General features: G+C 40.2%; 1 protein-coding gene across 1 annotated transcript in view; it reads left to right on the top strand.

Moving 5' to 3' along the window:
* LOC135203319 (uncharacterized) overlaps nt 1-13,520 on the top strand; it is a 319,432-nt gene that overhangs the window by 105,918 nt on the left and 199,994 nt on the right. The window lies entirely within an intron of this gene.

Here is a 13,520-nt window from a genome sequence, read left to right on the forward strand (position 1 = left end):
ACATGAATCCTCCTTCTTCCGTAATCAGTCTACACCTTAACAAACTTATTACATTGAACTTATGCAAAGAAAACATGTAAACGTCATCTATACTAAGCGAGTGTCTACCGAATTTCGGTAGCCTCACCTTACCATGCAGACAACAAAGTTCTGAAACTAGGCTAACTGCTTCAGACATCAAATGCAATGAAAAAATTTACGCTAGCGTATGCCTAGCCACAAATCCAAGTTAATAATCGAAATAACAATTAGGATACTTAAGGCGGCTAATGAAGTTTTCAAATCCTAGGCGGAGGTCTGTAAACAGTTGTTTACCGACCGGCGACAGAAAAAATATGAATAGAAAATGGGAATAGTTCCTGATATCCGCCTCCCACGGCGGGAATGGGTACTACCACCGAATGGCCGCCCCACACTGCGTGTGCCGCGAATTTTTAAATTCTGTCGGACTTCGGAAAATACAGCTATATATATATCTGTCAGGTAAGTTTCATGAACAAAATGAAATTAATAAACACATCTTAACTCCTCAATCCTCGTCAACTTCAAATGAATAAAATAAACCAATTTATTTCTCAATCTCCCACCGTTAATATATTAAGACGTAATCTAATGTCATCTTCATCTCCCACCTTTAGATAAATAAGACCTGCTTTAATCTTATTCGCTACTTACACAAGACTCACAGAAATTCTCATCTACCACCTAATGATAAACACATAACACTTCAATTTCACTCTCACCTCCCCCTTAAGGTAAATATGATATTGTTAAGATACAATAAAGTTTTGTACATACTTACCTGGCAGATATATACTTAGCTATAGACTCCGTCGTCCCCGACAGAAATTCGAATTTCGCGGCACACGCTGCAGGTAGGTCAGGTGATCTACCGCCCCTGCCGCTGGGTGGCAGGAATAGGAACGATTACCGTTCTAGAACCAGATTTTCTCTTCCACCTGTCTCCTGAGGGGAGGTTGGGTGGGCCATCAATCGTATATATCTGCCAGGTAAGTATGTACAAAACTTTATTGTATCTTAACAATATCATTTTTGTACATGGAACTTACCCAGCAGATATATACTTAGCTGATTGACACCCTTGGTGGTGGGAAAGAGACAACTATTTACTGAATAGACAGGTAAACAACATACGTTGTAGTAATAAAATAAAATAAAACCTTGGTTCCTACTTGATCAGGCGGAAGCCTCCATGGCTAATGCCTAGGAAATCTGCTTCGCCTCAAGAGCTCAGCGAGGATGTGACCTATGGCTAAGAGTTCTTGGGGTGGGTCTGTCGATGGGGTCTTATCCATTTACTCGACAGAGCCTCTTACATGACAATATGCCTATGCCTAGTGGCATAATTAAGGAGCACAACACCGATCCCGATCACCTGATCCTAACACGAGGGTTAGTGCTTAAGTTGAAAAGAGTTATCTACAAACTCCTTTCAAACAACCCAAAGAAAAAACACGACGTTAAATAAAATTTAACTCACTAGTTAAGGATCAGTATCTGCTCCCTATCCCAGCAATGTATCCGCAGACACGTATCAACCAAGAGAGAAGGATCCCTCGAAGGTTATCTTGACATCCTTCGGATAATGGGAAGTCAACACAGAAGTTGCATCTCCCGTATGTGACAGCTAATATGTCCTTATGACATATTGTTAGGGAAAGAACAAGAATTCGGAAAAGCTCGCACTTCATGCGCTTTTAATTCTCAGCTGTTTGAAGGAATCATCAATGCACTTATCAAGTGCTTAGGAGATCACAATGTCTCAAAGAAGGCCAGGGCGTTCTTTGATATAGATCTCTTCTGGGTGAAGCCTGGAGCCTGGCTAGCGCTTGGCAGGCGCCTAGCGCCTGTCTAGCGCCTCGCGCCTGGCTGGAGCCTTGCGCCTGAATGGCGCCTAGAGCCTGGCTGGAGCCTTCGCGCCTAGATGGACGCCTTGCGCCTGGCTGGCGCCTTGCGCCTGGCTGGTGCCTGATTGGCTCCTCCTTCCTGGCTACGCGCCTCGCGCCTGGCTGGAGCCTTGCGTCTGGCTTGGTGCCTTGCGCCTGGAAGGCACCTGGAGCCTGGCAGAAGACTTCATGATTACTGTCTATGAGTCTGCATGCCTCAAGAGTTTCAGCGAGGTAGGGACCTATGACTGACAAACCCTTCTGGATCATGTCAATGGGGGCTAGCCCGCTTACACGACAGAGCCTTCTCGGATCGTGCCAATGGGGGCTGACCCACTTACATGGCAGAGCCTTACCTGTATCATATCAATGGGGACTAGCCCTCTTACATGACAGAGCTTTAGGTTTCTCTTTACTGGAAGGAGCCTTGCGTCTGGATGGATCCTCAATCCTGACTGGAGCCTAGCCTTGAAGGAGCCTGGCACCTGGATGGCGCCTGGCTGGCTTCTAGAGCCTGGCTGGCTCCTAGAGACTGGCTAGCTCCTAGAGCCTGGTTGGCTCCTAGAGCCTGGCTGGCTCCTAGAGCCTGGCTGGCTCCTAGAGCCTGGCTGGCTCCTAGAGCCTGGCTGGCGCCTCGCGCCTGGCTTGGCTCCTCCACACTTGCTGGAGCTTCGAGCTTGGAAGAGTCTCTAGGCTGTCTGACGATGTCCACATCGGACACTCTTATATCTGTCCGATTTGTTCGCCTCTGGCGCATTTGCGGCAGGTTGGAGGCCCGCTCCTTCTCAGTATCCGACCATGAACAGAGTTCCTTGGAACTGTCCGCCTCTGGCGTTTTTCGCCTGTATTGGCATTTGGCGCTTGGCTGGCGCTACATTGTCCGAGAGTGCTGAACAACCACATAGTTTATCAGGAGACTGGAGAAGGGTGGAAGAAATTCTTCCCCTTTGAGCTTTTGGCCCCTGGCAAGGGGAGGTGATTTTAGTTCAGCTACACCCAGTAGACGACAGATATCTAACAATACGAGAGAGAAGAGTCTTCCTCCGAGGAGGATCCTTCGTGAACACTTCTTTTGCTAACGAGATCTCTTCTTACATGTTGATGAGGTTCCTCGTTGCAGAATCTTCCCTATCCTTGCCCGAAGGAAGGGAAGGAGTCTGGAAGTCGAAGGAGACTCTGAGCTGAAATTGGGCGGAACCCTCTGATTTCTAGCTCTTATTGTAATCCTTCTGAATACCTTCTGGGAAGCATTTTGAGCCCTCATCGCACCCCCAAGACTCTGTAGGCAAACGTTTAAACCATCTCTTCTTCTGTAGATGAAAATGTAAGTACCCTGCCTGGGCAACTAAACTTCTATCTGAAAGCGTTGCGTCAGGAATAGAGGGATTTATTTCTTTTGCCAGACATACTATGCTGGCAAGAACCCATTGCCGAGTCTCCATTGAATCTGATGCGAGATTCCAATGCACAAAAAATTCACTTGTCTTCTTGGTCGTTTTAGGCTAAGAGAAACAAAGAATTCCTTCTCCATAAACTTCCTCAAGAAGTTATTTGATGAGGAGCAGTTCCATTTTGTCGGAACACGGAATCTGTGGCCACAAAAAAAAATCCCATTCGAAGCTACATGATATCCTACTCTTGTCGTATTGCGGTATCGTATAAGATCCCGAAGATCTTAATCCTCTGTTATCTCTAATTCCCTTTGTAGAGACTGAGTATGGCCTTTTACTGCGTTCTTTGATAGCAGATATATACATAGGTGATTCTTCCCTCTGAAAGTGAAGAAAAAACCTCGCTATGTGGTTCACAAGAGGTAACGGAAGAGGACAGTTTCCTCATTCCATCTAGCACGATCTGCAGCAATTCTATGTCTTAGCCATGACTATTGTCATTTACCTTGAAAAAACCTCTCATTCATGTCCACTTCTGGTCAGTCTGCACGCGGACAGACTCAGAGTGGAGAGGTTTTATAGGTCTATTTTATAATGATTTCTGATAGAATATCCAGATACTCTTGGAAAAGCCTTACGAAACATGCTGTGAGAAGAACGTGACTTCTGTGAATCCAACCTCTCTAAGGCCAAAATGAGGCATACATCCTCTCTTCCTTTGACGCCCAATTATCTTAATATCTGTTAAGAATTTTATAACTAGGGGAAAAAAGGCTAAAGTTTATTCCCCTTCTTTAAATTTAAAGATGTCTTATATTGCTACCTCTCTTGGTTCGAGGAAAAAGAAGCAGTCTAAAGGAAGCCTGTTCGTCTTCTACCTTACAAAGAGATCTATGAAGAAGACTTTCCGCAGGTTCTCACAACTCTTTTCAATAAATGTTAGACATACGTTAACAGTTATTATCTTCGATCGAGAAGGTTCTCACGGACATGCAAAATCTTGCATCAACCTCTTAAGGATCGTTACGTTCCGTGTCTGTTCCCAAATAGGTTCTCTTTTGTTTACGCGAACCGGGGCGAAAAAAGAGATTCTCGATGCTCTTTGCGATATGAGAGAGTCGTGGAATTGGCCTAAGTGATTAAAATAAATCATTTCATCATTCCTTGTAAGCGACCCCTTTCGATTAATGGGTAACGAAATCAGGAACGAATCTTGCCGTTACCCGAGCCTGCTGTCCGAGAGGCTACTGGACTCTTAGGTTAATAACTCGCTAAAACGAGAAAATATCTTGGATGGTGCTTCTGGCGCAATTTGCGCCAGGCTGGCGCTACCTTCTAGTTCTTTTTAGGTTATGTGCCATAACATCTATGCCTTTATGGTACCCGACATCCTTCACATGTTAATTCCGTTCTTAGTGGGAAAAAACTTTTATATACGTAGTATAGTCCATTCAGGGAAACAACTTCTGCCACTAAGAGAATGTTTCCCATCCGACTCACCCAACTTCTCTTGAGCAATATCCGAATTTAAAAAGGTTGTGTGCGTTTCTCGAAAGGATGAGAGAATTATATATATCGCGCGCTGCCGTATTAGAATCCTTTATAATACTGTCACATTGTGGTAAACAGCATTAATCTAGGGAAAACCTTTGTAAGGATACTATGGAATTCCTGTAGTTAACCCTCGGTGTGTGCATAAGACTTTGACCATACCGTAGTCTTAAAGTGAATTCTCTACTACATTCATCTTCTCACTAAGCATGTACTCTAATAAGCCATGCTTTCGTAAGCATGAGAGCATTATACAATATAGAGTTTCGCTGCGTTAGAATCCTTTAAAAATGTTACCTACGGTAAACAGCATTGAAATGTAATATCTTTCTTATTGAAAGCTTCTTAGCAAAAGGCAGACAATATTTTATTTATGTTTGCTTAACTATCCCCGTCAATCCGAGGCTAAAACCACGATTGTAGGGGAGAGACACGGTTATTCATTCCATCCCGCAGGAGAGAGACATGTTACCGCCCACTCATGACCGGAGCACCTACATGATACTGCGTTGGTGTCTAAGCGATAGCAGTCTCGTTAGCCGACTAGCCTTACTCTTCCAGAGTTGCCAGCTACTCCATTTAATAAAGGAATCTTATAACATTATTATCGAACTTCAGGAAGTTCTTATAATGCATATCTAAGCGAAACAAGACTTCGATAAATCTAGAAGCTAAGTAGGTGTTGTCTTAACAATCCCTTTAAGCGTAGTCCTTCCTAGGAAATTCCTGGAAGGATACTGGTAATTGAGTTGCTCAGCAAAGAAGTAACTACGGTATGTGCTTATGATTTGCCGTATCGTATCTCATACAGCAGATACTCTACTACCTTCTTTCCCTGCCGAGGCAGATAGAGAAAGGATATTCTGGCGCCTGGATCCTTGCACCTAGCGCCTGGAATGTTCCGCGCGCCTGGAATGTTCCGCACGCTAGAAAGGAGACTCGCTCCTGGAACGTTCCGCTTGCGTGGAAGGTCCCGTGCACCCTGACAGTTTCCGAGCGCCTACTAGACCCCTTTTAGAAAGAGCCTCTTGCCCGGAAACGTTCAATGGAAGGATCGTTCTGATTGCCACTCTACTGTAAGGCTCCTTGCTCTAGCCGTCTGTTTTTCTGGCGCAATTTGCGCCAGGCTGGCGCTTCGTCTCTTTGAAGGCGCCTTGCGCCAAGAAAAATTTTCTAGAACGCGGCTCACGTTTGGTTGTAGGAAGCGAATCGCGCTAGTCTGTTAGCTGGAACGCGCCTCACTGCTGGTTATAGGAACGTAGCTCACGCTAGCTTGCTGGAACGCGGCTTCCTGGCAGCGGCTGGCTCTTGCTCAGTGTTCTCTTAGTTTTCAGAGAACGCGCTAGATCACTCCAAACATACATTCTTCGTCTTTTCGGATGTAAGATGAAGAGATGCACTTTTTAAGGATGCCTTATCAATGGCTATCCTTGGCAGTCTGGGACGTTCTACAGAACCTGCCGAGGGGACGCCTGACCGGTGGGGGTTCTCCCTAACCTTCCTGCGGCTGTCGACTTTCCTCCTCCACTGGGTCTGGGAGTTTGGAAGAGGTCTAGGCCTGGAAGCGCTACGGAGCCGATCAGACGCACCCTCCACTGCACTGGGGAACACTATATTCACTTCTTACCGTTTTAGAGCTCGCCTTTTGAGCTCCATCCATTTATCTTCAAATTTGCACATATGAATTTGTAGATTCTGTGGAGTAAGAAGGTGATGAGGATGCAACAACTACTAGAATTGTCAATACTCTAACTGCTCGTTAGTACGAGAGCTCTTAAAGCTTCTAAAGGAAGCGTATCTAGTTATATGCTTTCTGACTTCCTAAAGTAGGGAGTTAGATCTTATATTTCCTTCATCAAGTTCTAACACTTATACACGTATTAGTGAAAAAAAAAAAAATCAATATTTCCCTTATTGCAAAATATAAGTGTCTACCGAAAAATTCGGTAGTTTCACGTAATATATTCTTCGAAATTTCGAAGCCAAATTCATTAAAAAGTTAATAAAAGCGTATGCCAAACCAAAGACCCAGTACTTCCCTGCAAAAGACAGCCCAGAAGGTCGATGGCGATGAAAAAACGAAAATCAAGTCAGGAGGTAGCAACAACGTATGTTGACACTACCGCGACAGAGAAAATCTGGTTCTAGAATGGTAATCGTTCCTATTCCTGCCACCCAGCGGCAGGGGCGGTAGATCACCTGACCTACCTGCAGCGTGTGCCGCGAAATTCGAATTTCTGTCGGGGACGACGGAGTCTATAGCTAAGTATATATCTGCTGGGTAAGTTCCATGTACAAAAAAGACTCATTCCATTCTCATCTCCCACCTAATGCTGCATACAAACCACTCTACTCTCATCTTGATCTTAGAATAAATCAGACTTTACAGCACCAGTAGAAAGGGCTGAAAAGAAATCAAGACTCACCAGCACTAGTCGAGAGGGCTCTGGATCTTGGGGCAGCAGAGCTTGATGGCCCTCCAGCAGCGACGCCGGCGCCGCCACCTGCGGTGCTTGCTTTGCCTCCCATCTCTATACCTGGGCCATAATCGCCACCCACCCACCTTCCACACGCTCGAGCATCTCGCAGTCACAACTTAATCCTGTGAGGAGAAAGAATGCTCGTTACATTGTCATTATTTGGGAAAAACTCTCTATCGTGAGAGTATATATAATGATTCTAAGGGGTCCGCAATAATAAAAAATGTTGCGAGTCAGTGTATAATTTTTAAAACTTTACAAAAAGCTTTCGAACCCTTCCCTGGTTTCGTCTTCAGTGGACCCCAAAGAATATTGTCATTACAGGCAGTCCATGGCTTATGACGGGTTCGGCTTACTATGTTCTGAGGTTACAACGCTTTTCAATTATATTTATCAGAAATTATTTCCAGGTTTACAACGCGTGTTCCAGGGTTACGACGCCTACAACGCTCATCTGGCAGAAGAAATATGACTCCAAAAATGCAAAATAATCAATATTTGAAGGTTTTTTTTTTTTTTTTTATAAAAAATGCAATAAGATCGCAGTTTACATAGTTTTTAAAACACCCAAAGCATTAAAAGTAAGGTATTCTTAGGATTTTTGACAATGTTCTGGCTTACGATGATTTTTGGCTTACAACGCGTCTCAAGAACAGAATCCCCGTTGTATCCCAGGGACTGCCTGTATTATTATCCTACAGAAAATGAACCATATTCATAAGCAACAAGTTCAAAGAGGGCACTGACTTAATATTCCAGCTTCCAAAGAATATGTTCATTTAACATGCTATGTCATTATGAAATACTTTTATTTTGTAATGATGAATTATGTAGATTATACATTATTTTGCAAATGCCTTAGCTTCTCGCCAAATACTGACACACAATAAGAACCAATATTGGTTGATTAAGATGTCATCACATGGTGTTGGGTGGTGGCACGTCTACATGCATCCAAGTTCACCTAAAGATTTCAGCACTACTAGAAAAGTTAATCTGAGATTGCAAACTTCTGTCAGAACATTGGAATAATCAACTAAATACAGAGTTATTTACAGTTTCTTTCCTGGATACAAGAATAAAATGAAAACTGTTGCCTGCACCTTTCCACAAACAACAGACAGTTGTTCTTTTTTTTTCTAAATACTGTACAGTGTACGTACTACTGTGAATCTGAGACAAAACTAATACATAAAACTATAACAAATATTCCTGGATCCAGCCTGTACTTTTTACAATAAATCTAATTAACTGTTCCCTATAACACTGAATCTCCAAATAAATATTTAATAAAAAAAAAATTTATTACACAGAATTCTAAGACACAAAAACCCAACAACAGTATAGACAGTATTTTAACATAATTATTCACTCTCGGCACAGATATTAACTGATGTTCTGCTTTACCAACCTTGGCTAAATAACTTGAAAAACATTACATAGTAAGACTGCAACACACAAAAACAATTTCCTCCACAAGTTGACACACACAAGTTCCAGTATATACTTGGCTGAATTAATCTCTAAAACCACATTACTGGGAACATGAAAGGTTTCCCCTGCAAGTAAATGTCACCACTCAAGGTTTCTGCTAAAAATGCACAACGGTGAAATTAACGTGTTTACTATCAAGACAGCATATTTTAGCAAGAGATACTCTACTCTAAACTAATAACTGCTACATTCATTCCTCTTGTTCAGGGATTAAAACACCCCAATTTAGTCAAGACAATGTAACCAATGATATAAAAAAAAAATTAACAAATGGACATTCACATTTTAATCACAGGTATTTATGATATACGGTACGTACTAATCATTAAATACATAAAATATTCTCTCTCTCTCTCTCTCTCTCTCTCTCTCTCTCTCTCTCTCTCTCTCTCTCTCTCTCAACTAATTTCAGTTAGCAAACCAATAATAAAAAAAAAAAATTAACAAACGGCACTCACATTTTAATTACAGGTACTATTTATGATATACAGTACATTCTAATTATATATACATGAAATATTCTCTCTCTCTCTCTCTCACAACTAATTTCAGCATACAATAGGTAAACATGGCCAACAATATTTCAACTGAAGATGAGCACCTGATGCATAAAACCCACAACACAAAATTACCTCAAAGCAGACCACCAGTACCATGGCAAAGGAAGAGGTAGATGGTCAGATATGATTCACATATCCTGAATGGGGACCCAGCACTGGGTTTATTTCCTCGTTAGTCCCTAGCAGCCCATAGCTAGCATAACAGTGCTAACATTTTTAGATGTGCCATGACCTTAGTACTAGGTATATTAAACCTTCCCATGTAGGGATGTGTTAAAAGCTCTCTCGAGTTGTAAAATTAACGAACAATAGATAGAAACTTCATACTAATTACTTTTTTATACTAATTGACTTTTGAAATTATATTAATTTCTTTCAGGATTCAATATCCACCTGACCATAAAACCTTTAGTATATTTTTTTCTTTCATAAAAAAACAAAAAATAATAAAACAATTGATCTAAATTGTAGTATATTTGAAAAATACTTTTCAAAGAACAGCCACTGCAATTCTTTAAAATCTTCAACATAGCTGCTACAACAACCCTAAAAAAATTTATAAATGTTTCATTATTCATAATAATAAGGTTTAAGTAAAACCTGCAATCATGGCCTTTTTACAAAATTATCTACATCATCTCAAATAAAATACTGTACTACTGGCCTATTGTAATTCGCAATATAACATACTAATGTCATCACTAAAAGACTGATTGGAAACTCTAATAGGTAATGAATTTGCCTGTGTGGCATTTTTTTGGTAACTGGTAGGATTGCAGCATTCACACAACAAAATATAAACACTGTGCAGAATTGAACTTTCACCAATTTAAATTAAGACATGTTTGTGACAGCATGGGCCCTTGCCTTCAAGTGCACAGTTGTGTTAAGTTATAGAAGGGGATAAATGGCCTGATATGAACCTCTGAACTCTTTCAACCAAGATATGAATCAACATTGATGCAATTGGGGAGCACCGAGACCCCTTCAGACAACAGCTGATAATGATGATAAAACAATGCATCGATACTTTTTTACCCTTGTGTAACAACAGTCCACAGATAGTCAAATCCATGTTCAGTTTTGGCATCATTCTAAGCAACAGGGATGATGTACAGCACTGTACAGTACTGTACTCTTAACTATGAAAATCACTTATCTACAAAGCCACAGCCCCCATATTACATCACTATAAATTTCATCGTGATCTTTGCATAATGATCCACTGAATTTTTACAGTAAAAATTAAAAATTAACAAAAGCACAACATCAGCACTAACAACTCAATAAGGTAAAAACGATGTTGAAATGGAGCAGAGATGAACTGAGTAAGTTAACAGGAGGTCCCATCCTCCTTGTTTCACCACTATTGATTATATCATTAAGTAGCCATGCAATATACTAACCCCTTTAAAGGGCATCATTTAGCCTACTTATGAAAGGAACGACAACGAGATGTTATCTAACTCGAGAATTACAAAGTTCTAAAGTTATGATGAAAACTACGATAAATTACACCAAACAGAAAAAGTAAAATTTTCTATTTTTCAAAATATAAACATGCTCAACAGTTAACTTCATAAAAGTTGATTCAACTACTAATTCAGAAATATACAAAGAAAACTTTTCTAGGGAGATGTTAAAAACCTGTACTACATTAATTACAAGAAAATGATAAAGCAAAACTGATAAGAATAGATTACAGACCAATATGAGATAAAATAGAGATGAGCAATTATTGCCGACACATAAATAAACAGTCATCTTATCTTGTGATTCGCATTTTCTTAAGACAGTAATTACCTTTTAAAAAAATGAGTACCCAAGCAATAGTAGTTTATTTTCAGTCTTATTAGATTTAGAGAGCCAATATACTACTGTGATAAAACTACTATTCTGTTTCCCAAAATATCAACATAACCTTTGCAACTGCCTTAAATTATCAACGCAACAATAAGCAAGCCACCCTTACAACTCAAATTGGCAGGTCCCTGACTTATGGACAACTCATTAGGAAGTGTATAGAGTAAGAGGACGACGGGAAAGGTTAACCACTCATTCGCTAAAGTCATCTTTTTGCCAATGAAGTCCAATACATTGGTCTGAGTTGTAGATTTAGTACTTATCAAGATGCACCATAGCTAAAACTTTCAGTAAGCTCCAACAAATAAACCTACTTTACTTCTTATTATCAATGTAACTATTCAACAGGGGCATCCATTTATAAGAAACAAATCAAGGCGCCAATAAACTGCTAAGCTGGCCGGCAAATACAGGAAAAGCCAAACATGAGCCACAACCTCCTAGCAGACTTCCTTTCAAAAAGTTATTATTGTACACAGTTCCCATAATCTTGGAAAAGATGACAAGTCTCCCTGACATTAAAAGGGAAGTAGAATGGAACTGACAAATATAAACAGGATGAAAAGACAAATCGATTATCTTTGGAAAAAGTAAAGTCAAATAAGTCAAATTTGGAGGCAAGGATGGATAACTGCAGATCAAATGCTACTACCGAAGCAGTAATCAACTACAATATGTATATGTAAATGCATGGGAGAAACAATAAATCATTTTATGATCTAGCAATCCATTCAAGTGCTTTGACAAGTTGGACATTACCAACCATTTAAAACAAATAAGAAAAAATCAATAGATGGAAGCCAGCACTGATAATAAATTCAGTACAAAGTTAGAGCTATTGTCTACAATCCAACAAGAATAACAGAAACTACTGAAATTGAGGTTAAAGTACTATACACAGTAAGACAAAGAACTGTCTTTGAGCAAATGCTATGCAGTATAACGACAGATAAGAGTCAAGGCCAAATGCACTGCAAATCTTCATTATTTGTTTATGACAATACTGCATAGGCTGGAAAAGGGAATAACAAAATTATAATAAATACGTAATTAACTGTCATGGCTTAAAACACCAAGAAATTCACAAACCAGAAAATTCTGATGTATTAACAGCCAAAAACAGAAGGAGAATGAAAGAACAGTTTGAATCTAAAGTAAAGAATGGCCTACATAATTTGGTATGGTATGACAGTGCAAGTAACTGGCAGGAAGACAACCAGAGGAAAGAAGCAAACCTCAAAAACAACCAGCGGCCTGGACGTAACGATAACGCATAAGAAAACATAAACGAAAGTAAATTATGCATGCCAGACCACAAGCCACAAGAATGAAGGTAAGAGTTTACTACATAACACCTGGTTACCCAACAAAAAAAAGGATACGGATCTTTCACAACAAAAATACTCATTAATAGACAATGCCTGAAATTCAGAGATGCTTCAATTTCCAATCAATTTCATGAGATTTTTGATCTCACTGGATCTTACATAGGCTAAGCATATTTCTTGTACAGTATTTAAATCGCTAATGTTCATCTACAACAGCCATCAAGGTTAGGTTCGGCCTGTTCTCAAGACGGGATATCTCATGCCTACCGTTGTCTCTCTACTCTGCATCCACTCCCAGTTTTTAGACTACCTATTTAATATCACGAGGCCTAGGTATATTCTTTATATTTTAATGGTTAACAAATTGTAAAAAATCTGGCATGCATTACACTTCATTAATAAAACAATTGTCTCCTCCTGTAAGCTCTAGGCCTTGTAGACTTACTAACATAATAAGGAGATTCTAAATTTAAAAGTGATTAGGATATGCAGTACCTTTAAGGAATGGGCTATTGATCAAAGGCAGTGGGGTAGGCCTATAAATCACATGACAATAAAAACTGGCAATTCTCAATGGTTCCAGGCCTGTAGCCTACCTATATGAGTAAGTTGGGTAAGCTGACCCATGGCAACACATTTCAGGAAGGTCTAAATTACATATTCTCTATGTTAAATAGTATTCTTGACAAAATATGACAAAACATTTTGGGTAGTAGGCCTAACCTACACATTCTTTACGCTAAACGTTCTTAATGAAACATGGCAAAACATTTGGGGTAGTAGGCCTAACCTACATATTCTTAACATTAAATGTTCTATGTAATAACCTTGACAAAACATGGCAAAACATTTCGGGTAGTAGGCCTAACCTACATAATCTTACAATTCACATTCTTGACGAAACATTCACCTACCTAACAACAGAACTAGGCCTGTAACAATGCTA

Source organism: Macrobrachium nipponense, chromosome 36 (assembly GCF_015104395.2).
Source record: "Macrobrachium nipponense isolate FS-2020 chromosome 36, ASM1510439v2, whole genome shotgun sequence".
Taxonomy (NCBI): domain Eukaryota; kingdom Metazoa; phylum Arthropoda; class Malacostraca; order Decapoda; family Palaemonidae; genus Macrobrachium; species Macrobrachium nipponense.